The 26,078-nt window shown below is 38.7% G+C and overlaps 1 protein-coding gene and 2 long non-coding RNA genes across 10 annotated transcripts in view; 2 read left to right on the forward strand and 1 right to left on the reverse strand.

The window, feature by feature from the left end:
• Window positions 1-25,347, forward strand: part of LOC309644551 — a 56,520-nt gene extending 31,173 nt beyond the window's left edge. Inside the window, exon 2 of the long non-coding RNA XR_014254480.1 lies at window positions 1-25,347. This exon is cut by the window's left edge and continues 19,983 nt beyond it. This is a non-coding gene — a long non-coding RNA (uncharacterized lncRNA).
• LOC309644699 overlaps window positions 1-26,078 on the forward strand; it is an 887,681-nt gene that overhangs the window by 296,379 nt on the left and 565,224 nt on the right. The gene's annotated exons all lie outside the window — the stretch shown is intronic.
• Window positions 1-26,078, reverse strand: part of ESRRG (estrogen related receptor gamma) — a 619,726-nt gene that overhangs the window by 122,059 nt on the left and 471,589 nt on the right. The window lies entirely within an intron of this gene.

Consider the following 26,078-nt stretch of genomic DNA (forward strand, 5'->3'; position numbering starts at 1 on the left):
CACTAGTGTGTGAATCTTGGGGAAGAGGAGAATCCCAACTCCCACCTCCCAACATAGGACAATTAAAACTCCAGACAATTTGCTAACCTGAACCCCAGCAGTAGGGGGTGGGTACATGCTCAGCCAATCAGAACACCTGCCTGATCTCCTAATAGGGAATATGATTCAAAGAAGGGACTGCAGAGAACTCACTCCAGGGCCAGTGCAGCAGCTTCCAGTATCCGGTGCGAGCAGCTCCTGTGGTGGCCACAGCAGTGTCCTTTAGGGGATGTTCCCGGACATGAACTTGGCTGTGGTCCAGTCACTCCACTGCCCATTTCCTGAGCCTGTTTCTCTAGCATTCCCATTGACTGTTGAGCTACCAATTTCCCTGCCTATGTATATTCCTTTTCGGTTTAAGTTCACTAAAGTCTATTTCTGTCGATCGCAACCAAGTGCCCTGGCTGGTAAAATAATGTAACAGGAACAGATGACCAAGTGACAGTAAACTATATTGTTGCTGCTTTTGTGTTTGTTTGTTTGTTTGCTTTTGCCTGTTTCCTCCATCAAGCAAAATGCTCCTCTAACCAGGACAGGGTGAAACTGAATACACCACAAAATAAAATAATAAGAGAGCATTTACACACTTCAATAAAAGTCAAAATGCTAGACCCAAGGAAATCACATCCAGACTACCAGGAAAGGGTCCTTATGAAACTAATGATGCAGCTTCTTTAATCTTTGAGAAACCATGGAACTAGAAGCACCCCATCTATAGATGTGAACATGTCTAGACTCTCCAGAAAGGGGAAACAGGATTTTAGAAGCTACAGATCCTGATGTGTATCCCTTACTAAATTTTAGAGAGAATTAGGTTCAAGGCCCTATAAGCAACCACATGCGCACTCAACCACACAATATAAACAGTAGTTGCCTTTGGGTGGTGAATTTTTTTTCCTCCTCCTATTCTGCACTATCCACATTCATTTCGTATAATGAACAGTTAATCCTTTTAAAATGGAAAAATACCCAAAAAACAAACTTAAAGGTCAAATCATGTCCTACCATGAAAAACCTCATACCCTTCTTTGATGGGGTTATTCTCCTAGTAGGTGACAGGAATTCCAAAGACACCTTGACAGTGCTTTCAACAAAATACTTAACAAAATCACCATGAAAATCCTGTGGACAAGACAGAAACATGTGGGGTGGATGATAGTAAATTTAGGAGAATTTGTGCTGAATGACATTAGTGTTAGGTGAACTCACAGCTGGATGTACTATCATACTCAAATTATGTGTATTAATGAATTGGTGTCAATTTACAAGGAAGGAGAACTCCAGAGGTGGATTGGGAATTTTTATGGTGAGTCCTACTCAATGTTTGTTACAATGGCGTGAAGACAAAGATCGCAAATTTATTATAGTATTTACAGGTGAGCCAAAGAAGATGTGTATAGGTTATACAGGATGACAAAGTGATTCTATAAGATCCAATTCAAGATGATATTTTTCAAAAAATCTAATAAGGCTAGAAGTAAAATTCACGATTAGGCTGAAAAGTCAGTTAAGTACTAAAGGCTAAGGGAATCAAAACTAGATAATGATTTATGAAAAAACACCTGAGGATTAGAGCTGACAAGAAGGTTAACAGTATCAGTGGTCTGGGAAGAGCTTCTATAATATCCAAGGAATCCAACAGATCTGGTGGTCAGTATTTAGTCATAAAACATCAGCACTATTTTGTGCAGGTCTGAGAACCATACTTTTAAGAAGATGCTTATGATTATTTTTACTTATTAAGTAAAAAATAATTTCAAAGACAAGCAACCAGAATGATAAGGGGCCTGAAAATTATTTTAGGGAAGAATTAAAGATACTTAGCCTGGAAAAGTGTGAAGGAGGGAAAAGGAAGCACTTTCACAAGCATGAAAGTATCAATATAAACTTCTGTGTGATTCCACAAGGCAAAAGCAGTGATAATCAGCTGATGCTCAAGAGAGGCGGTAAAAGAGCTACTAATATTGAGACAGAGTCAGGGCAATGAGAGACAGGTAGCCTGTAGCTAAAGCAGCAATGCTGTACCATAAGTTTATTCCATGAAGCTAAGCTTTCTTCTTCCATATCTTTGTGCCCAGTGACCCAGCTAGAGCCTAAAACACTTAAAGCATGAGAAAAGCAGTGAGTTTGTGGCCACTAATATATATTGAAGGTCAAGGAAATCCTCAAGAGTAGATTTTCTAACCCATTTCCAAGGCACTGGTTCCCAGAACTGGGATATTACATTGGGTTTTCATGGTATGATTTCATATAGAACGACTTGTTCCTTGTGGATGCCACTAATAACTAAAATGTCTCTAATCCATACAAAAATAACTAGTTTGTGGCTATGGATTTTAAAACTGGAAGTCCCTTCATTCCCAGGTGCCATTCTTTTTTATTCACAAACATCCTGATCACTCATAATGCTTCCTCTTTTACCACTTCCCTCTACCTCTAGCTGCCATGCAACCTTACCGCCAAATTCCCTTCCTTTCCATGCTGGTCACATTGTGGCTGGTCCTCGCTTTCTCAGATGCCAACTCAGCTTGTCTACACATCCCACTCCTGCTTAGTTCTCCTTCTACTCTGCTCCATCTAGTGGAATGCTTTTCTTTACAGCACGGTGCCAGCTTTAAGAAAAACGAACTCAACTTTGCTGTGAAGGGTTAAGAAATAAATGTAGGAAGCAATATCTATATAAAGGTACGAAAACTTTTATTTTGGTTAGGTAACTTATGTTTTCCCAAATCCCTGGACAGAAACCTAGAATTCTGACAACATGTTTACTTGAAGAAAGTGGAAATGTTCAGTATAGTAACAGCATAAGCATTACGGTCAATGAGGGCTATCCTGTCAAGAAATAAAAGACAGGCAAATGACTATTTTCTCTAGTATGGAAGCTTCGTTAGTACAGTTTTGTTCAATATAAATTATTATTTGATAATTGTGAGATATGCTCTACGGATCAAGAAGTTTTATTTTTCTTATACTGGGTGATAAAGTTTAAAATATTAGGGAAATGAAAACAGTCCTATGTTTTCTTTTATATTTACAGAATAGAAGGTGTGCCTGGAATTATGTGAAAATTTCATCACAGCAGCATGAGTATGATTCTCTGGAAAACATATTATATATTCCTGTAGGAGGATAATTATTTTACAATGTTCATAGAATATGAACTTTACTATAAACCTAGAGCCTGATGGTATACTTTCTTCAGATATACTGATTAATCTGCATACGATATCCTTATGATTAGAATAATGGACTTTTAGAGTTGGAAAGGATCTTAGAGTCTAGTGCCACAAATGTTAATCCGTGCCCTTTCTACACTCACAGTGACCACTCTGTGAATACAAATAATCCATTGAGCCTGACAGGGTCAGATCTTAAGGAATCAAGCTACAAGCCAATTTGGAATAGGCTCTGATAACTTTTGGAGTTGAGAAGCACATGAATGAGCATGAGCTTGAGTATTACCATCATATGAATAAAAATTCCTATTTTTGAATTTGATTGGGTAAAGATCACAGAAATAAACAGAATAAAGGACATGAACAAAATGCAACCTTAAAAGTGACAGCAAGTCTAGGCAACACCACTGGCTCATTCATTCATTCCCCAAGATGTAGCCACCGAGTTCTTTCTGAAACATACATCTAATCCTATGCAAAACAAGAACCAAACCTTCAAAAACTCATTAACTTCAGTCAAAGTCTAAAATCATTAATGAGATTTCAAGATCCTTCAATATCAAGACCTTGACTCCATCTTCAACATGACTAGCCTGCCTCTGTACTGGCCATGAGCCTTTATCCATACTTAGCAACTTTCACTTCCTCAAAAGAGCAAAACTCTCTCAAGGCCTCTGAGCTTTTGCGTCAACGGACTCTCTACCTGGAGCTCTGTTCTCCTGTCCCCTATCTTTCACCAGGTGCGCATTACTCTGAAATCATCTTATATATCACTTTTTTCAACAACCCAAAACTGGATCAGATACTCCACCCACGTGCTCCCATGCCCCCTTGCTGCCACCAACCCTCCTTCCCACCACCAACCCTCCTTCCCACCACCAGCCCTCCTTCCCACCACCAACCCTCTTTCCCACCACCGGCTAGACAGTAAAGTCCTTCACCTCCTGTTCACTGTTGGTCCTCATCACCTAGAATCCTGCTTGAAACAACAGAGGCAGTTAATACACCATTGTTAAGTGGGTCAATGAATAAACGAAGGAATGAAACTAAGACACCAGGGAAACATTGGCACATAAACCAATGAGCTGACAGTGGACATTTCAGGGTTCTGTTTTCTTAAATATAAAAATAGGAAAAAAAGATATCTTTTCCCAAACATGTTTGGATGCCAAATAATTTTGCTCATCGGGTATGTATGGATATAAGATAGCACTGTGAGAAGCAAATTTAAGACATAGTGAGTTAAGTCAGAATGGAGTAACTCTGGGAGGGAAGTAAAATTCCCCTATGGGACTTATTACTTCCAAGAGCTAAGTCACTCCCTGGGGAGAATTTGGTTCTTATATAAGAATGCTAATTTTTTTTTTCACCAGAGCAGAGTCTAATCAAGTGTGTAAATGCTGCAATACACCAAGCCGCAGAAGAGAATTAATGTTCCTCTTGTGGGTGGGTTCCTGAAATGTCTTACCACCAGGAAGTAACACAGGCACTGAACAGAAACAGAGATCATTAGAAACAGTTATACAAAACTTATGAAGAGAAAGACCCTTGCTTTATGTGAACATAAGAATTTAATCATCTTTTTTTTTTGGTGCCCTTAAAGTAGAGACTTAGGTAAAATACCAAGTCATACCCACATTCACAGGGCTCAAAGTAAGAAAAAAAGTCAGTTTACAATTCCTTTGGTTGTCTCTTGTTGTATTCGAACACTACGTGAATAATATTATCTTAGATGCTCTAGTGAGTTCATTCTTCCCTTGCTTAAAAAAAAAGAAAAAGGTCACACATACCCACAAAAATGAAAACTCTGACACCACTATTATAAGCAAAATCCTGGTGAAGTGGTGAATGGTGAAGTCACTGGAAATATTGGGGAAATAACTTGACTTTTAAGCACATATTGTTTTATCGTGAAGTCAGAAGCAGATGACAAACGAGACGAGTGCTGTGAAAAACGATTTGCTTCATTCTCTGTGATCAGAGAGGGTCTCTTTCATTCTCTGTGATCAGAGAGCCTTGGATGTCCCAAATCACAACCATAATTTATCAGCTTGAATTATTCTTCCAACACAGAACGATCACTGACTTATAGTAAGACTTCAGAAGTTCTGTCCACCTGCTGATCAAATTTCATTTTTGGCCTTTTTTTTAACTGTTAGTAAAACTAACACACACACACACACACACACACACACACACACACTTAAACCTTATAGGAAAAGGCTTTCACCTCTGCCAAATTTCAGCTGGGAACAAATTTTTATGGCCAGCTAATAAACCTGCTGAAAACAGGGCTTGATAATGAAAACCCTCCCGAGCCCTTAACCACAGTGTGCGCGGCTATAATAAAAAGAATTAATGCAGTCAATTTGTACTAGTGTTCTCGGAACAAAAAACCCTATTTCAACCACAGCCTTTTCACCAGCTGATTGGCAGCCCTGCCCATTTCCCCTCTGCAGTGTTGTCAGGAGTCTTCAACATGATAATGAGCCTGTCACCATATTCAAATAGCCCTGTGACAGCAAGTTTTGTGAGTGTGACGTCCACTGCAAAGGGTCTGTCAAAAAGCACCTTTCAGAAAATGAAAAGAGAATGCTTTCCTGATGATAAACCTAATTTCTCCATAGATAAAAGAGTGAGATTTTTCATCAGATTTTGTCAGTGTTGTGTTGTGATGCATTTATCCCTTCAAATGTTCCTGTTTTCCTTTTTTTAAAAATATACCTAGATTTAGATTTGTCAGTGACGGGGAAAAAAAAAATGATGATGAAACACAACTTTGGTTCCAGGAAGCTGAGTCCATCAGGTTACCACAGAGGGGGAAAAGGGGAAAAGGAGAAAAAAAAATGGATGCTTTTTCTAAAATGTTAAAAATTGGCAAGAAGAGTGAGAGGCTAACTTGTTACCAGTTGCCTAGTTGGCTTCCGAATTCTGTAGGCCTCCCTCACTGAGGCCAGTTGTCTCCCCAGAAACACCCACAGGAGATTGCTCTGTTCCAACTGTCTCCCACAGAGAGACTGTCTCTCAGTGACTTCCTCTGTGAGAATCTGTGACTTCACAGCAGAGAGAAAGCTCCTACTTCAAGATCTGAGGGTTAGATTACCTTGGTACATTGTGTTGGCTTGCCAACAACTGGGAAAATGTGTTTTCATCACACTTGAACACATTAAGTAATTTGGTGTGTGACAAACATGTTAAAAAGTATTATTGTTGTGGAAAAAGCCGTTTTTCTTCAGTTATGAAGAATGATTTTATAAAGAGCCCAGGCCTCTAGAGCATTATTTAACTTCCTGCTATTTTACCCCCCAACCTAGACCAAATCTCAGTGTGTTCAGCATTAAGACAAAACTCTAACTCAGGTATTTTCTCAGAAGGGGTTGGTACATATATATGTATATGTGTAGGTATATTAATGTGTATATAAAATACATGCCCCCTATATATACAGTGTATGTATATAAAGCACATAAACATACATATGTATACATATTATACATGTATAAAATCCGTGTACCATACATACATATTGGGTGTATAGAAAATGCATACACATACATATATATGTATTATATACATATATAATGCAAATATGTACACATGCACATATATACACAGACGAAGTAGAAAGAATGTCAAGCTGTTACTCTTTGTGAGACACTAACAAGTGTCTCAGATTTTAATAAAATTCACACACTTGTACCCAAGAAAAACAGGATGGCTCTCTGGCTTTGATAGTGGAAGAAGTATAAAGAAGACGGGGATGAGTAAGCAGGGGTACAAGAAGCCAGCAGAGAACTGTCATTCTCTTACTCCTGAGGTGCCCTGAACACCACCTTTAGCAAATAAACACATGCAGGAGGTCCCGAAGTCTTCGAAGAAAGAAAACCGATGTCGGAATTTAAATCCAACACCTACTTCATCTCAGGCTCTGTGACAGTAAAAGAACCTTATAGAAAAAACATATACTCTGCCCAGTAAACTACCATATGATTTAATTCCTTAATATTTTTATATTGAACTATTTTCAAACATTTAAAAAAGATATTACAATACACACATAACCACATGTTTCACTAGTCTGACTTTAGCTGATGGTTTACTGATACAAGTCCCATTTTTAAAGCAATGTTTCCTTTCAATCCTCTGATCTCATGGCCACTTATGTATCTAGATGTGATGAGAGCATTTGTGAAACCCTTTGGCTATTCAAAAGCAGTGGAGTCAGTGGAATTCTCATTCTCTCAGTTTCTAGTGAATACAGTCCTAGTTATGTCTCGATTTGGTTGAGATCTGAATATGCCAAAAAGGTCTACTAATTAAGGAAGCTGACAACTTCATGTTTTTATATGTATCATATATATATATATATATATATATACACACACACATATGTCAGCTTACACGACTAGAGAATTTTCCTAATTAAAAGTTAATACGTTTTGGTGTGTGAGTTGGTGAGGGAGGGTAGAAACTTAATCTTTGTATAGAGGTTATTCTAAATACACCAGGATGATCAAAATTAAAAATACAAATTAGAAGTATTTAAGAAAACAAAAAACATGATTCACCTTTACTAGTCAACAGATAGGGAAGCTGAAATTATTAAAGAGTTTCTAGTTTTTAAAGCCCAGAGTAAGAAAAAGAGGCAAAGGGGAAATGTGGGTGGAGTAGGGGAGGGGGTCTCCCCAGTACGTGTAAAAGCAACTCCTGAAAGAAGATAAAAGTAACTCATGAAGGATCAGCCACAAATCTGACTGATCTTAAGTTCATCAGCTGGACGGAACTATTATAAAGCCAATAAATAGAGCTGTAGACAGCTGGCCTTGTGTAATACCCTGCCTCTTTGCCTAAATGTTTAAACCATGATTTACTTGGGATTTAAAAAAAAAAAAAAAAAATGAAATCTCAAACTCAGCTATCCCCCAACATACAAAGCAAATTCCAGAATCTTGAAGACTTTTATTGTCTCTGAAAGTCATTGTCACGACCCTAATCCCCTCATTAAAGCTAAAGAAAGGCTGGGATGGCATTAAAATGAATGCAGACGATTTGCAGCAATCTCCTGCTCTCACCACCTCCAAATGAAGGCAGGCACATTGCATAATCCAGGCAGCAAGAGCTCCTGACAGGTGGATGATTTATGCTCATAGTCAGAAGAATCGGAGGGCCTGCAGAGGAGACAGCATGAGCTAGGCGGTGGCGAGACAGATGCTCTCAGTGGGCTTGCGGGGGCTGGCAGGCTCCAGCTAGTTCAGGTGCAACCTGGACACTTTAAGTGCTGAACTCTGATTGCCTAGATTCCAACACTCTGATGTGCCATTTGCAATATGATATGCAATGTACACAGTGAATAAACTGTCAACTGCAGGCAGGCACTGTATACACGCATGTACCCCTTCGTGCATAGATGTTATGGACACAGGCCCCAGCACATAAGAGAAAGGAAACCCATTTTTTGTCAAACGATTATTCTAGTGCAGATGTAAATGTTATGAAGCGCAAGGATCTTCAGTCCTGAAAATGTTTAGCCCAGGTAGGGTAAGCGGAGAGTGACAAGATTCCCTAACAATTAGATCAATATTAAAGATTGCACAGCGGGATTAGGAGAAACACACCTCAGCAGAAAACCGACATTCCTGTCAATTATATTAATTATTTTTCAGATACATGACATGCCTTCATGACATTTCCTTCTGAGAAGGCATTTGAATATTTGAGAGGAAAATGAATAAGGGGTGGATAAAAGGAAGGATCCCTAAAGGGTTGAACTGCTTTGAAATCAATCTTTAGAACAGTTTTTTCAGAATTTCTCTCAATAGCCCCAAACAATAACAATCTGGTAAAGATTATGGTATTGGTTAAAAGGGTAGATAAACCTAATTATAGCTATCGACGACAAATTATGGCCACTCCGATATCTAATAGAAGGTATTAGCCAGCATTCGACTGGTCAGCAGTAACCCACCAATGGCTGGAGAAATTCACTCCATAGATCTACACGGAACTGTATAGATCACTGTTTTCCTGCTCAGCCCACTATCTCTGAGGCCCAGAGCTCCAGGCATCAGTGAAAGGGCTAAGTACCCAAATGGACAAGCTTCGGGTTATCTTGGATGAATGCGACTTTACTTTTAACTCCTAATACTGCAGGGTCAAAGGTAGAACTGCCAATGAGAATTAAAGACACAGCCATCCCTTTAATTAGATAACAGTATTCAAAGACTGGTAAATTCCCAAGAAGCCACTTTGCAAAGCAAGAGTTACAGTGTTCTCCTGGGGGGTAAGGGGGGAGGTGGGCACTGGGCTTTTTTCACCTCTGCACCACTAAAAGAGAAATTTTTAAAAGAACAAAATGGAATACATTGTAAGTAATTCAAAGTGCCTCCAGACTTCACAGTTCTCCCGAGAGAAAAAACTCAAACAATTTGAAGTCTTCACAAACTGCATCCAAATCCTTTTTCTAACTTCATTAAGCTCCGGTGCTTAAAAATCGTTCATAGCAAGTACTTTAATTAGAGACGAGCCAGTGCAGGAAGCACTGGACAGGCAGTGCATCCGCCCAGTAATAACACTGCCTGGGGTGGCAGTTTCTTACTCAACGATGCAGCTTAGTAAAGGGACAAACCAGGGGCTGATACCTTTCCTCCTCCCCCAAAAGGAAACTGGGGATGTGGGTAGGCGGGCGACAGAGAGAGATTCAAATGTCGTTCTGGCCTCATCAGTATTCCGCCAGGTTACCACTGTATGTACAGAGAAAGAATGGAAAATGTATTGAAGAAAGCAAGTTTTAAGAGAAGCAGAGAACTAAGTCATCTGTACTGTGTAAGCCTATTTTTCCGTTTTTGTTTCCCTTCTTTCCTCTCTCCTCCCTGCTTTCTCTTTGTTTTCTCTTTTTCTCCACGCCAAACCTTCCAACCCCCATACTCTGGGACCAAAACCATTGCCACGAGATTTGCAGTATATGGGTACAAAACCAGCATTAAAGCTGTGGGTGCCATATAGAACTCTGAGCTGCTGCCATTGATGGGATGTTCTAAGGTCAATAAAAGGGCGGAAAGGAGGTAGGGAAAGGGGAAGGAGGGGAGAACATTCCTATGCAGGAGTAATTTATACTCTTTACTTTCCCTGCTGGAATAATGGCTTTGAGGCAGAACTTGGGAAAACAAGTAAAGAACTTGCAGGCTCCCAGCGACCTGCAACCTTAAACCCAAGTTCTTTAGAGACCTAAAACCACAAAAACAACAAACCTAAAACAGCACAGTTTTGAAGGGATGGCATGATTGTTAAAGCTCGAGGTGGAGGCGAAAGCCCTTTCTTCACTAATGACTCACATACTGTTTACCCTGAAAAGCTAGAAGTGAACGAACACATTAGCATGTCCAAAAGTAACTGTAGATGCCATAAATTACACTCTGGAAAAAGTTAGCCATGATCTAGATGAGAAGTGATTCCATGGCTGCAAGGTCATTCGTTTCTGGTCCATGACAGACTTGTGTGCTGTTCTCCCACAATCCACAGAGGGGTCTCTGTAATTCTGGCAGGTTCTGCCGACCCTGCCTGTCACCTTCAGATCTCATACCCACAGGGGAGGGTCTGGGGCTGGAGTCACACAGAGCATTACTGGGGACCTCTGACCCCAGTAAGTCATGGAAAGCAGCAGTGTGAAGACAACCCAAACCTGCTGTGAACGCAGCACTTGGTCATTTAGAAGGGAAAAAAATGCCAGGAAGATGACATTTGAGACCTAGCAAAACAGATCTGTTTTGGGTTTAGCTAGGCAGTGTCCTGAACGCTTAGACAACAAAATAATAGTGATGATAATGATACTGATAACAGCTGACGTTAACCAAGGGCTGATATTTATCAGACAGGGTGCTAAGTATTTTAAATTTGTTATCTTATTTAATCCTCACAGCAAACTCCACAGGGAAGGCATTATTATTATGATCACTATTTTATAGATGAAGAAACCGAGGCTGGAGACATCAAGAAACTTGTGAGTAATCAGCTGCCTAACAACTCAAGGCTGCCTATCAGAAAATTCTATGATCTTAACACGCTATGTCGAATGATGTGTTTATAATACAATTCCAAATGTATTCTCTTTATTTTGCCCATATATGAAACCCGTGCCTTTTTTAAGATATCACACTACCTAATGGAATTCTGCAATGTTAGAAACTAAGGATTCAGCATTTTCCACTCTACTTTCCTCAGCCTAGAATTTCTTTAAAATATTCAGCCATGAAGAAAAAGGAAAGTGAAAATAAAGCAAAAGAATGAGGTATAGGTACCTTAGCAGGTCACATGAGAAGACTTTTTATCTGTGATCTCTCTCACTGTGATGGAGGGGAGGCATAGGAAAGGCCCTGCAACTAACCTCTGCTTCCCTGGCCCATTAGCTGTTTTCCAATGTGCAAATGACTCTGGTCTCCCAGGACCGTTTAAGAGTTCAGCCGACTTCAGCATTCACTCCTTCTGGGTTTCCAGTTAAAATCAATGCATTAACTGCAGTTGCTAGTGAGATTCTGTAACTGCAAGTTAAGTCAGAAAGGTGAGGAAGGGAAGAATTCCCAGCTTTATAAGCTTAGGAACTTCCAAAGATGTCAGTTCCCGACTGGCATTAAAATAGAAGTAGAATTACCTGTAAAAGCTGGGGGATTTTGTTCTTTTCTACCTTAACAAAAGTTTTGATAGATTTTCTCTGCTGGAGCACATAACCAAATAGTTAAAGATTTGTGAGATAATCAGGAGATTCTCTATCTAATATTTCCTAGGCACACAGAGTTTGAATTAAATCGCTGTTCCTTTTACTTTGTCACCATTAGTGGAGCTTTATTTTTCTACACCATCCCCTCCAGATTCTAATTAATGACTTCTCCGGAGACCTACAGACATATATGAAATCGTTGAGAAATACATTTGTTCACAGACCACAAATTTGGACCTGTTGACTGCAGAGCAGGAAAAGTGATGCTACCAACAGAAAATGAAATCATCAGACAGTGACCTGGACTGCCTCTTGGGCACAGATGCTAGGCACCGGCAGTCTCTTCCGCTAAACGATAGCCCGTGATAGCCTACCTGGAAAGGGTGTAGTTCAGAAATACCAGCGGCTCCAACATGAGTCAAACCATTTCTAAGAAAAGGTAGAAACAGTCTACATGGAAACATTAAGAAATAATCCTGTGGTCCTACAGAGAGCAACATCTACAGAAATCAGAAAACAGTCCTGTGATTGCATAGCCCTCTTATTTTAGAGTATCTATAACAAGGAATGATTCTGGAATTCTAATAGTTCTGGCACCAAAACCGTTCGCTGAAATCAAGGTCTCCTTGCTCACAAAAGGAAGTAATAGCAGAGAACGGTGGCTTCCATGTGCCAGAAATAATATTTCGCCTCAACACTCTGGTAAGATCAACTAATTAAGAGAAAAACCAAAAGACTTCATTATGAATACCAATAGAGCAATGGGCTTCAGCATCTGAGAAATCAGGAACGAATTCTGGCTTTGCCATTTACTAGTTGTACGACTTTAGGCAAGTTATTTATATGAGTTATTTAAAATGGGTCTTATATAGAAAACAAACTTATGGTTACCAAAGGGGAAAGGGGTAGGGGATAAATTAGGAGTTTGGGATTAAGAGATACATACTACTATATATAAAATAGATAAACAGTAAGGATCTACTGTACGGCACAGAGAGCTACATTCAATATCTTGTAATAAACTGTAATGGAAAAGAAGTCGAAAAAGTATATATATGTATAACAATATTTTGCTGTACACCTGAAACTAACACAATATTGTAAATCAACTATACTTCAATTTAAAAAATAGGTCTTACTTTTCTCATTTATATTCATTAACATATGAAATGTCTATGGGCAAGACAGGTGAAAAACAATGGTATTTCTCATCTTCTTTTCTTTTTTTTTTTTTTGAGACAGGATATATCTATTGCTGTATCATCAGGGTATTCAATATAAATTCAGTACAACGTGACTTCTGAAATACTATTCTGTCATGGTCACACACATATAAAGGAAAATGTAGAAATGATTTATATATGATGATAGCCCAGGAATTGTTTCTAAAATCATTATTTATGACAAAATTATTTCTATATTCAAGTTTTAATAATGGAACTCAAAGCCTACTAAAGTAGACTAAAAAAGAAGAAATAATTCATCAGTTATATGTTATTGAGCAACTACTATGTGATCGTTGTTATGTTAGGTGCCATGGTAGACTAAAATATAAACAGATAGAGTCCCTGTTCTGAAGCTGTTTATGCTTTGCTCTATGGTAAATACTAAGTGACAAATAGAATAAAAAAAATTAATATTGATATTAACACAATATTTTCTGATTTCTTATTTGTTTACTAGGCACTTTGCCAAAGAATATTACAACTATTACCTCATTTAAACCTCAAAACAACCCTCTGAGGCAGTGAGAATTACAACCCCCCGTTTTACAGATAAGGCTTAAAAATTCGGGTAAAGCAACTTGTTTGAGATAAGTAATAATAATAAGCAAGTACGTAATAAAGTTTGGATTGAACTCAGATTCTATGTCTGCACTGTCCAGTAGGTTGGTCACCAGCCACATGGGGCTATTTAATTTAACTAAAATTAAATAACATTAAACATTCAATTCTTCTTTTGCATTAGACACATTACAAGGGCTCGATCCACAGTCACAGACCCCATCTGATCTGAGACACAGAGCTTTTCATCTTTACACTCTACTTCCCTACATGAAATTAAAATGCTAAGTTGTATGAAACAATATAAAGGCTGGTAAAATTCAGAAGGGAGAAAAATCTATATAATTGTAAATAATCAGGCTTATGATTATTGATGATGGATCATAAATTCCATGAGGGCAGAAACTTGTCTGTCATGTTCACTTTTTTAAGCCTGGCATTAATAAAGTGACTGGTATGGAGCCATGCCTCAAAAATATTCATTGAACGGGTGGATAAAAAGTGGATGAATAAATGTTTGAAGATGGGTTTGGCGAATATGTATGATTTCGGTCCATAAGTTGCTAGAAAGCAGCTTCCAGAGGAATAACCCGACCCCAGCTCTAGATGTTATAATGAACAGGCTGTATTTCTTGGACAGCACATAGAAATATTTACACCGATTAGACCATAAGGCCAGAATCCACATTCCTTCCAAATATTTCCAAATTATGCATGAATTGATAATAACCTAAGACTGGCTAAGGTCAGAGTAATTGCCATTTAATTGGCTTCAAATATACTAATGATTATGATAATGTTGATACTGAAGAGACTTAATAGGCCTGGAGATAAATGTCTAAGGGAGCAGGGGGTGAATCCGGGGGAGGGGGAGTGGGATAGGGAGGGGATAATTACGGAGGTCATAAGCTTGGAAACCACCAAATGGCAACTCATGATGGTGGTGAAGAAACTTCGCTTTTAGAAGAAATTTTGGAACAAAAGAATGTTCAAAAGGTGGGGCAGGGGGTGGGCAGAGGAAGGAAGGGGAAGTTGTATGCCCCAAAAAAGTCAGGTATGAGGGAAAATAATTGGGGGAAATTAACTGGACACAGAAAAGCCACTAAATAAGGGCTCAGGAGGCCACAAGGAAAACACTTGTAGCTGAGAACTGAGAGGCAGGCCGGGCAAAATGAACTTCACTTCCTGAGTGGGTAATGTGCTGGCTGGAACCGAGAAACAGAACCAGGAATTAGTACAGAGCTAAGCAGAAACACATGCTAAGTGAAACAAGGTAATGCAAATGATCTCATTCTTACATAGTCTACTCCTTCAATTCCCCACATCCCAAATATACCTAAAAAATGCTAATCCAACAGTCCAGGCATCTAAAGCTAGGACTACGCAGCCTATGTAGAAAAGACTTCACAGTTGAAAATGTAATCGTTGAGAATAATAGGGAAGCGATTATGACTTTAGATACACATCATTTTTGGAGAGACAGGTTAACCCAAGGGCAATCACTAAGAAACCCTCCCTTTGGGTTCTGACATCGGGCCCATGATATCCCGACCGCCGTGTAGAAGCAGGGGCTCTTACAATTGGGGCTTTAAGAGTGGAAATCCTAACACTCCTCTCAAAGGTCTCTATAAAGCTTCCTGCTTCCAAAATCATTTCCATGTGCTTCTCTTTTAATGGCATGATTCACAGTCACGTCAATATTAAAAAGCGTATAAGCTGAAGTCAGGTAAAAACAAAATGAGGATGTGGATACTCAGCTGAACTCCATCGCACCTGGGAAGCAGCTTCGAAGGCGCCTGGGCTGTGCTGTCTGCCCGGGGAAGGCTGGGTGGGAGTGGCAGGGCTCTGATATTTGTTCTCGTGGCCACAAAGCCACACTGGCTCTCAAACAGCACAATCTGCCATTCACTTAAGTCTGGTTTGCCAGGAAGCCCAAGGATGGACTCCCCACCAGTACCATCAGGCTCAGGGAATTTGGCTAGCACCAGGCACCCCAGACTTCTGCCAGCTAATTGGCTTTGGGGAAGCCGCTGACCTACTCTCCACTGAGTGGCTTTTGTGAACCTGGAACCCAGCCTGCCGCTCATCATTGATCAACCTTGGCCAAGCCAGCTGGCTTATTCCTTTGCAGACAGCTTGCCTCAGGGAAGCTGGTTGGTGGCTCGACAACCTACTAAGAGAGAGAGACGCAAAACTCCAGAGCAATCTCTCAAGAAATAGCCAGTGCTCGATTTCTTTTGAGGGAGACTTCAAAGTGAACGAAATCATGTCTGATGCCTTGGATAACACAGAGGGAGCAGAATTCTGCGTAGCCTCAACAAGAATGGTAACTAACACGTTAGGAATGGTGCCCAAAGGAAATAAAACCATGGAGCTCTTCATTAAACGGGCCTTATTCAAATATATACCAGAATTCCTCTACATTAAATTTAAGCACAATGTCATAAACAACAGGGTCACGTTGATATATGCCGATATTGGTGAAAAGGAACAAAAATCTGTTGTCTGGAGGCTGGTGGGGAAAAATTCCACATCCAACAGAGTCCTATATGGCGGGGACTTCCCCTCCCCACTTACCATGCTGTCACTAGACTTCTCGTGTAAGAGCAAATGTTGAAGCAGGTTCTTTCCCCCTTGGGGCAAAATCCATTGGGGATTTTTAATAATCCAAAAGGAATAAAAATTGGTAGCATATTAGATAAATGCTGGCTTCCTATTTCAAATTCACAAATGGAAATGACAAATGAGGACAATCAAATAAATGATTAACTATTAATAGTATTCCCATTAAAGCACGAGGAAGGGAGCTAAGAGAACCGTTCCTTATAATTGCAATCTTTCTGTCCTCTCTCACACTAAGGCGGCGAGCGAGGGTAGATGTATTCAGTTCAAATAATTCTCAGTGCTGCCTTTGGTAAGTTCACACGAGAGAATCTCTCCACTTCATTTCTAATGTAATTGTTATTTTTGAAAAATATATAAATATAAAATGGTTCCAGAGAACCAAAGGTCCACAGGAAATATGTGATAGACTAAGACTCACATGGGTTAGATACAGAGTCATGGACAAATCTTTAAAACATTAGTATTTCAATTTTCCCCATTTATAAGACAGATAAGATTGTAGTATCCCAGCGGTCCACTATGGCCACATCCTCAAAACAACTGAGGCAGATGGTACTCAAAGTCAGTGACTCAGATTCACTGCTCTCTACAAAAGCAAAACTTATAAGGAATTTGGTTCTGAACTTCACTTAACTAAAAACTGGAGCCAGAGAGTAAAACTATGTCACGAAACAAAACGTTCCTCTCTGCTCCAATTGGGATTTAAATAAGATGTCACACACTGCTTGACCCCCGAAATCGGGTTCCCAGGAACTGAACAGCTTAAATGTTACTGATGTTTATTCACACAGTTTATAACTTTATTCCAAAGTTTATGTTGAGATCTCAAGAATCTCATAGTGGGAAGTCACCATGAAAGATCTTCTAGTCTAATCCCCACATGACACTTGAAATTGTTCTCTACATCATCTCTCATAGTGATGGGAAACTTACTGCCTTTCAACACAGTTCATTCTATTTCCGGACATGAAGTGAAGAACTCAAAGCGATCAAGTGAGCCCTGGTTCGGAAAAAACCTGGTTTATTTAAGTAATCTTTTAAGAGCTCAGTATCTCATAATACCCATAGCTGCTGAAGAATCCCAAGCTAAATATATAGTAGAATATTCCTACTGTATTAAACAAATACAGAACATAAGCAGGAGAGCCAGAACGCCTGCTCTAAAATCCAGACTCCATCATGCATTATGAGAACTTTGGCAAGTAACATAATCTCTCTAAGCTTTTCTTTCCTCTGTGAAATGGGGAAATACCCACCTCTGGAGGTCACAGTAAGGATTAACAAAAAAAAATAAAAATCCAACTAAAGCACATAGTACATAGCCTAATGCGCATTCAGCTCTCACGAATAAGTGTTATTACTCTTGCCCTCAAAATCTTTGCTATTCATTTTAAGACTATTCAGGCTTTCATACCAACAAAGCATGACAAAAAAACCCCAAAAAAGTCACCATCTGGTAGTGCAGTACCTGTACACGAAATAAGTCTTCGTGGCACCTTAAGTATATTCCCAACAGCTTAATGTCAAGACAGAGCTCACGAAAACGGTGCTCTTTGCTATTGCTTACATTATAACTTGGGAGTTTTGTTTAATACTCTGCATTAATGAGGGAGCTTCTTAGGATAATATTACAACAGAGAGTGCAAGAAATACCAGTGAGGTCAATGCAGTTCTATTAACTGTCATCTAACAGAGAAATATTTTCCTTGAATACCATTAAAGCTTTCTCCTTTTCTTTGTTCTCCTTTTTGAAGGCAGTAGGAACCCAAATTTCCCTACCAATAATTTCTGTTTTCGACTTGGTAGCATAATGATATTAGACTTGGGGAAAAAAAAAATTCACCTTGGCAATGTCTTCTTCAGAGGGTTTTACAAAAGATATTTTGCTAGGATAAATTGCACTAAGCAGGTTCTTTCAGTAAGCAAAAACAAATCTGTTAATAAATGGTCTGAGTAGTTTTTGTATTTTTTAAAGAGAATCTACCTGGAAAAAATGCTACAGCCTTTAAATGAACATTTTATTAAAATGGAAGGTATGAAACAGAAGGGTAATTAGATAAGTTGCTCTTTGCTGCTTCTGCTGATAGGGTGAACCCAGAAGACTCTCAGAGTTCCCACTGCCATATATAAATCAAAACACAAGCTGGAGCTGCAGCAAAACAGTTCTGGGATAATTTTTCTTTATAACCTGGGGGCTCAAGACAACTGATTGGAGAGATGTAATGGCAGCTAAATGAATAAATGCATAATCTGTGCTCTGTCTCATATGTATGTATATATGTGTACACACACACACACACACAATGCCTTCTCCAAACTAAAAAGTAGAAATAGGAAGTATACACTATGGATTATGATAAGATAGCTCAGAATAAATAGGGTCTCTGGACAAAGAATCCTCTACTGTGGAGGGATCCTCTATACTCCTATCATTGTTTCCACTCAAAGATTCCCTAAATATGAGGTAGGTCTTATTAATCGATGAGACAGAGCAAAAGATGAGGGCCTTCCATTCTACACAGACTGGCAACGCTTGATGGATTTTAAATGATTTGGCAAGCCAAAAGATTTAAGCAGGGCATAGATGGCATGAGCCTTTTAAGGTACTAGAGAACCAAGAAATGAAAATGAAAGATCATTCTAGATCTTCATACTTTTTCAGGTTAATTTCTTTCCCAGGGACCTATCTAGAAACAGACACTAACTCAGCTTGACCAAAATGAACGGACCTGAATGCATTGTTCTATGCAGTATCTTTTTTTAAAATTAATTAATTAATTAATTTTATTTTAGGCTGTGTTGGGTCTTCGTTGCTGCGTGTGGGCTTTCTCTAGTTGCGGTGAGCAGGGGCTTCTCTTGTTGTGGAGCACAGGCTCTAGGCACCTGGGTTTCAGTAGTTGTGGCACATGGGCTCAGTAGTTGTGGCTCGCAGGCTCTAGAGCACAGGCTCAGTAGTTGTGGTGCACAGGCTTAGTTGTTCCGTGGCATGTGGGACCTTCCCGGACCAGGGCTCAAACCTGTGTCCCCTGCATTGGCAGGCAGATTCTTAACCACTGTGCCACCAGGCAAGTCCCTCTATGCAGTATCTTTAACCTTGCCATTCTCACCTCCACAGCTCCTGATACACAATGCCTTCTCCAACTCACTCTATGCGCAATATTCTAGCTGCTCAGTTATCCTGTAAAGACCTTTCCCGGGCCGATCCCCACCATTATCTGTATCTTCAGTGGCCTCATTAAACTCCAGGTGAAAAGTCTGGTTTCCCCATTCAGAATCCTAAGGAAAAGCCCCTTCCTTATGAACGCCATTTATGCATGTATCTTAGGTACAAACCTCTTGTTAAACCCACAAGTTCTGCTGCTTCCTGGGAGTGCCAGCACTGTTTCCCATTTTCTCCACCCTTAAATGAATATTTCGGGTCACTACCGGCCTGCTATGCTGAGATGGTGGGCAATCGACCCACAGCTGGAGCAGGAAAGACCCCTTTATGGGCCAAGCCTGCAACATGGCTTGATAGAGCTACAGGAGGGGCCTGAGAATATGACATACCTGACTTTCATCTCACTCCCACTGATATGCAATGGGACCTTGGATAAGTTACTAAAACTCTCTGAACCTGGAGTTCTTCATCTGATTAATGAGAATCTGACACCCAGGGTCCCACTATTTTCCTCTCAGTGAATATTAAGGTGATAATAAAACCGTAATATCCTGTGCCTTTCCACATTGAATAACTTATTTCAAATGCTGATTCCCAACAACTGCTTTGACTTTACCCTGAACAGGAAGACTCACGATTATACCATATCTTGTAAATTGCCAGCCTAGAATCTTCACCCTTCTATTTTTTAGACTTTTAAAAAGTGCAGGAAAATATTGAGCACCTCTGTAACAGAAACTTACTTTAAAGATGTCAAATCAGATACGAAAGGTAAATATGGTTATCGACAAAACACATAACATAGTTATGTGTTTTGTTTGTTTTAATGACTCATTTTCCCCCAAAGGAAGTATTCAGAAGGCACTTAAAATTATATAAACTCGCTCTTCTCCTTTCCCACTTATGGCAATGTTTTTATTTTAAAAATCTAACAACAAAACTTCAAATATATCTGACCAGGAGGTATGTACCTCCTGCTTTTCTAGAAAGATGCAAAGCATCCAAAGAATTATTCAGTTAAGACAAAATTGACAAAGTAGCACAATTCACTTGCCATGTCTATCGAATCATAGTTCTTATTGTATTTTCAAACTTATGGATACAGTTATCAGCAGCAGTAATAATTATAAGTATCTTTGTGTCATATATTGGTACTATGTTTCTAGAGACATTATATCATTTTTAACAAAACTTATAGAATTTTAGAATAGAAGAGATGAGAAAGAAAGTAGTCTAACTGCTCTCCGGCACATACGGAAATGAAGGCAGAGTTGAATGGACTTGCTTAAAATCACAATGCAAGGTTGTGGAAAAATCAGAATTAAAAGCCAAAGCACAATGTTTTGCCAGACACATGGGAGAAGCTCACTTAATATTTACGGAGGTGTGCTAAAACTTATTTCTCTCCTCTGATTTTTTTTCCACGATGGTCTGATATCAAAGTTACCTCAGTAAAATTTAATGTACCTATGAGGTTAGTAGAATTCTTATATTTCTTCTTGCACGTTTGAAAAGGTGTGTGATTTGTCCATTTTCGTTGGTAGACAAAGGATTAAGTTCCATATTTATAAATAAATAGGTTGAAGCAAGTGAGTCCTAGAGGTCATATACCTTGCCCCAGGTCCAGGAGGAGACAGAGCCAGGGCTTGAATCTAGCTCCACCTGACCTTAAAGCTTGACCCCTACCGTCTCCAGCAACAATAGCTAACCTTGATCTGGTCCTTGCTCTGGGTCACATGGTATGCTGAGCACCTAACCTACAGTATCTTATTGGCTATTCACAACAACATTTTATTTGCAAATACTATTATTGCCACTACCATTTTGCAAATGATGAAAGTGATGATTAGAAAGGTTAAGTAACCATCTTTTTAAAGGCAAAGTGAAAAGCACAGTTTCTTGGCATGAAATAACTAAACCAGTCCTCCAGGCTGCCTGGATTCATCTGTACTATGGCATGCAGGCTGGCCTGGCTGGGGAATATAATATTGCACACAAATGTGCATCTCTTGCTCTCGTGTGCAAGAGTCAAAGAAAAATACTTGAGTTGCCAAGGTGAAACCCATCACGCCAATAAAGAGCAAAAAGCCTTTCTTCAATCTTTTGATCCGTGAATTCTATACGTAAATAAAATAATTATTGCTTTCATAAAATGTCTGTTTGCCACTGACAGAGAGAAAACCGAACCGGTATGTCCTACAATAGCCTTTAAACAACTAAGGAGAAAGATCAAAATAAAAATAAATCTTGACCAGATTTATAGGTGCACGTTGATTAGTCCTTGTTTTTTCCTTCAAATAAACAATACCTGAAAAAAATGAAAAGGGAATGTTGAGACCAGATATCTTGTAATAGATGGGTTTTCTCTGACATACAGTATGGTATAATGCCGAAAAAATAATGCTGGCCCATCATTCGTGAGGCTTGGCAGAAAGTAGAGCCCAGAAAAAGCGAAGGGGATTTTTCAGGATGCAGAATGGTGCAACCACTTGGATTTGAACAAAGTACCATTTTTTTTAACTGTACTTCTCACAGTTTTATGTTGTTGCATTTTGTTGTTTTCCCCACACAACTGTTTCTTTGCTTCCACTGGTGACAATTTTTTGATTCAAAAATTCTAATATTAAAACCAAACATCGCTCATCTGGATATGATTCTGGTGCTGACTAATGAGAAGCCACGTCTTATAGGAATTTAATAACACACACTGTGATGTAACTGGAGTTGTTTACCCACTAAGCCACCACTTCCATTTTGTACCTCACATCATTAGTAGAAATGCCAGTCAGTAAAACCAAGACATTATTTTTAAAAGAGTAAAAGTCTCATCTTTCTATAAACGCCCTTTTTAATGAAAACATCTTCATTTCCCTCAAGCAGCATTTTATCTAAGATGCACATGGCTAGGTGAATAAAAATACCTGTGAAAGGAAAGAAGATTCCCATCAAAGCTGTTGAAATCTGATTTCATTTCAGATTCTAGAACTCATGTTGTTTTCTGTTTAAATAGATTTGGTCTGTCAATTTCTCGACCTGCTGTGCCATCAGCCTGTATGGACTGCTGTGGCCAACACGGGGGTTGTAGAGACAAATATTATTACGGACCGGTAATCGAATTGAACAGGTTTACATTGGAATAGATTTACAACATCATGATCTCTGACATACTGCATGGGACTGAAACCCCTCTCCATCCATAAAGATACATTTAAGACAGTATCATTCTCTCCAGGCTGAGAAGGTAAGCCTTGAGCCAAGGAGATGGCCAAACATAACTGTGCATTTATATGCAGGGTGTAATGCAATATTTCACTGTATTTTTTTAAGGACACAAGAAAAAGAGTATTCCATATTTACTCATAACTATCATCTCCTTTCTATTTGGGGGAAGGGGCTTAGAGATATTTTTCCACCAAAGTGGGCATGAGGAAGTAAAGGAAAATAAATTATTTTTTGAGTATATCAGCAACAGCAGCAATTCCCTTGAAAACAGTCCCTCTAAAGGCTTGATAACAGCAACTGAAGAGGTGTGAATTATAGATAAGCACCCGTCCTATTTACTTTCACCAACAATGTTTAATTAAACGCAGTTCACACCTTTTCAGTCACTCTAACCACCCTTCAAGATTGTTCCTGCTTGAAAACACAATGGGGAAAATTATTTAGGGGAAAATATGTTTTCTACTTCCTCCTTAAACCTGGAAGGGCAAATAGGTGAGTACACTGTAGCAGCAAAATCAAACTGATCAAAAAAATCCTATTTCCCTGGACATGGAGGCGTATCTCCATGTATTTTAGTTTTTGACAATAAAATCCAAATCTAGGACACACCCATTCAAAGTGTTAATTGATACATTACTTTTATAACATTTTTAAAACATTGATTTGCTTTTGGAAAATAATGATTCCTCAAGTCCAATCTCTAAATTAATCCTTTTCAAATGAGTGTTAAGTTTGGTTTGAGTCTCTACAGCTCAACTAAGTGGCAATATAAAGATAATTAAGACCAAAAATATGATTGTCAATCACTTGTTACACTCTGAAATATGTTTTGTTTGCTACTCTGCTATGGGGTTTAAGGCAATTACTAAGGTAATGTTTCCACCCACAAGAAAGTCAGCTATCACCACTGTCCTAACTCAGAGGAAAACTCTTTGTCATATGTGTTGGGCAGTTATCATCGGATTATTATTCATATGTTTTCCTTTGTTAAAATTGTTATCCTTTTAGTATCTTCCACATAAGCTTTCTTCTAGCAAGAGGAACCACATCTGTCGTTTTCACTGTGGCATCACTGGAGCCTAGAACAGTGCTTGGCACATGAGAGGAACTTAATAAATATTTAGGAAATGGATTATAAATGCAAAACATGTTCACTGTGGAAAAATCCGAACAGTGCCAAAAGCTATAGAGTAAACAAGAAAAGTACTCCCTACCCTGATTTTTTTTCACTAGTGTTAACACTGGTACCAGTCTTTATCCTTCCTTCTGTTTCTCCATGCATATACCATCATAATGTGTGTGTATTAATATAAATTATTACAGTACAAATTTGTATAAAATTTTTATTTAATATAAATTTAATATAAGCATATTTTATATAAAATATATTTATATGTAAATTGAATCATCCTACTAGGCAATTTGTTTTCTTTTTTTAATTATTGAATTAAAGTTGATTTACAATGTTGTGTTAGTTTCAGGTGTACAGCAAAGTGATTCAGTTGTGTGTATATATATATATATATATATATATATATATATATATATATATATACACACACATATACATATCTTTTTCAGATTCTTTTCTATTATAGGCTATTACAAGATACTGAATATAGTTCCCTGTGCTATAGAGTAGGCCCTTGTTGTTTATCTATTTTATATATAGTAGTGTGTATCTGTTAATCTCAAACTCCTAATTTATCCCTCCCCCCTCAATTTCCCCTTTGGTAACTGCAGGTTAGTTTTCTGTGTCTGTGAGTCTGTTTCTGTTTTGTAAATAAGTTCATTTGTGTCATTTTATTAGATTCCACACATAAGTGATATATCATATGATTTTTGTCTTTCTCTCTCTGACTTACTTCACTTAGTATGATAATCTCTAGGTCCATCCATGTTGCTGCAGGCAATCTGTTTTCTATTTTATTTTTTTACTTGGCAAAATATCTTGGTACTCTTTCCATAAGGCTTTAATGATAAAGTTACACGCTTGTTTACAATTATTTTTCAAGTTGAGGATGAGAAGACTTTGGGAGAATCTTCTTAGTTCCTAGTCAGTGGAGGAGTTAATTCTTAGTGGACAAGAGAAAAATAGCATGAATTCCACGTACCCAAATATAATCTGATTCATTCATCTTCCTATGACATTGTTCACAGTTAAAATCTTGGAATAAGAACAAGCCAGGAAAAATTATGAGATCTGGTGATGCCATACCTAATTGAAGCTCTGGTTCATTCATGAGGAATAAATACTTGGATCTACTTGGATTCAGAAGTTAAAAAAGAGGTGATCTCGGGACTTCCCTGGTGGTGCAGTGGTTAGGACTCCACCTGCCAGTTCAGGGAACACGGGTTCGAGCCCTGGTCCGAGAAGATCCCACATGCCGCGGAGCAACTAAGCCCGTGTGCCACAACTACTGAGCCTGTGTGCTACAGCTCGCAAGCCACAACTACTGAAGCCCATGCGCCTAGGGCCTGTGCTCCACAACAAGAGAAGCCACCACAATGAGAGGCCCGCGCACCGCGGCGAGGAGTGGCCCCGGCTCGCCGCGACTAGAGAAAACCCACGCACAGCAATGAAGACCCAATGCAGCCAAAAATAAATAAATAAATAAATTTACTAAAAAATAGCCTATAAAAAAATAGGTGATCTCCAGTAACAACAAATTATACAAACTCATAATGCCAACCCCAGGAACAAGGTACAGTCTATGACTCAACAGAAACAGTACATTTAAATATTTAATTTACCTCATATTCTTTCAAACTTCAATGACCGTATTTCCATTTTGTTACTGTATAAAATTATCATATTTATTTTAAGCTCTGGTAAATTTTCTGAAGAGAAGGAAACAGTAAAACCTAAATGCAGTATATAAAATGCACATCTACAAAGCACATACATATACAGAAATATATTAAAAACAAACCAAAAACTAAACCTAGGCCTCCCACAGAGAAGAACAATTTTTCTCCATCTCCAAGCTAAAATGTTAGTTTCACTAGACATACTGAAATATACAAAGATTTCAGGAACTTTGATTTGGGTGGGGGACTTGAGTGAATTCTAGAATCTATTTGGGTTCAGTTCCTGGCTCTGCCCTCATCTGCTGTGTGAACTTAGGCAACTCGTTTAGCACGGAATACATGCTCATTGTTATTATTTTGTGTCTGTTGTTGTTATCCCCAACTGAAAGCGACAATTTTAATACCATTGTTACAAACTCTTTATAATAGAAGTTAAGTCCCAAAGATAAGACTAGAAAAGAATAAAGAGTGCTTTAAACCTAAGATGAATTTTAAAAAAATAAAGAAAACGGTACCCATGTGAAGTGATGGATGTGTTAATTACCTTGATT

Source organism: Balaenoptera physalus, assembly GCF_965194825.1.
Source record: "Balaenoptera physalus genome assembly, chromosome: 1".
In the NCBI taxonomy this organism is placed as follows: Eukaryota; Metazoa; Chordata; class Mammalia; order Artiodactyla; family Balaenopteridae; genus Balaenoptera; species Balaenoptera physalus.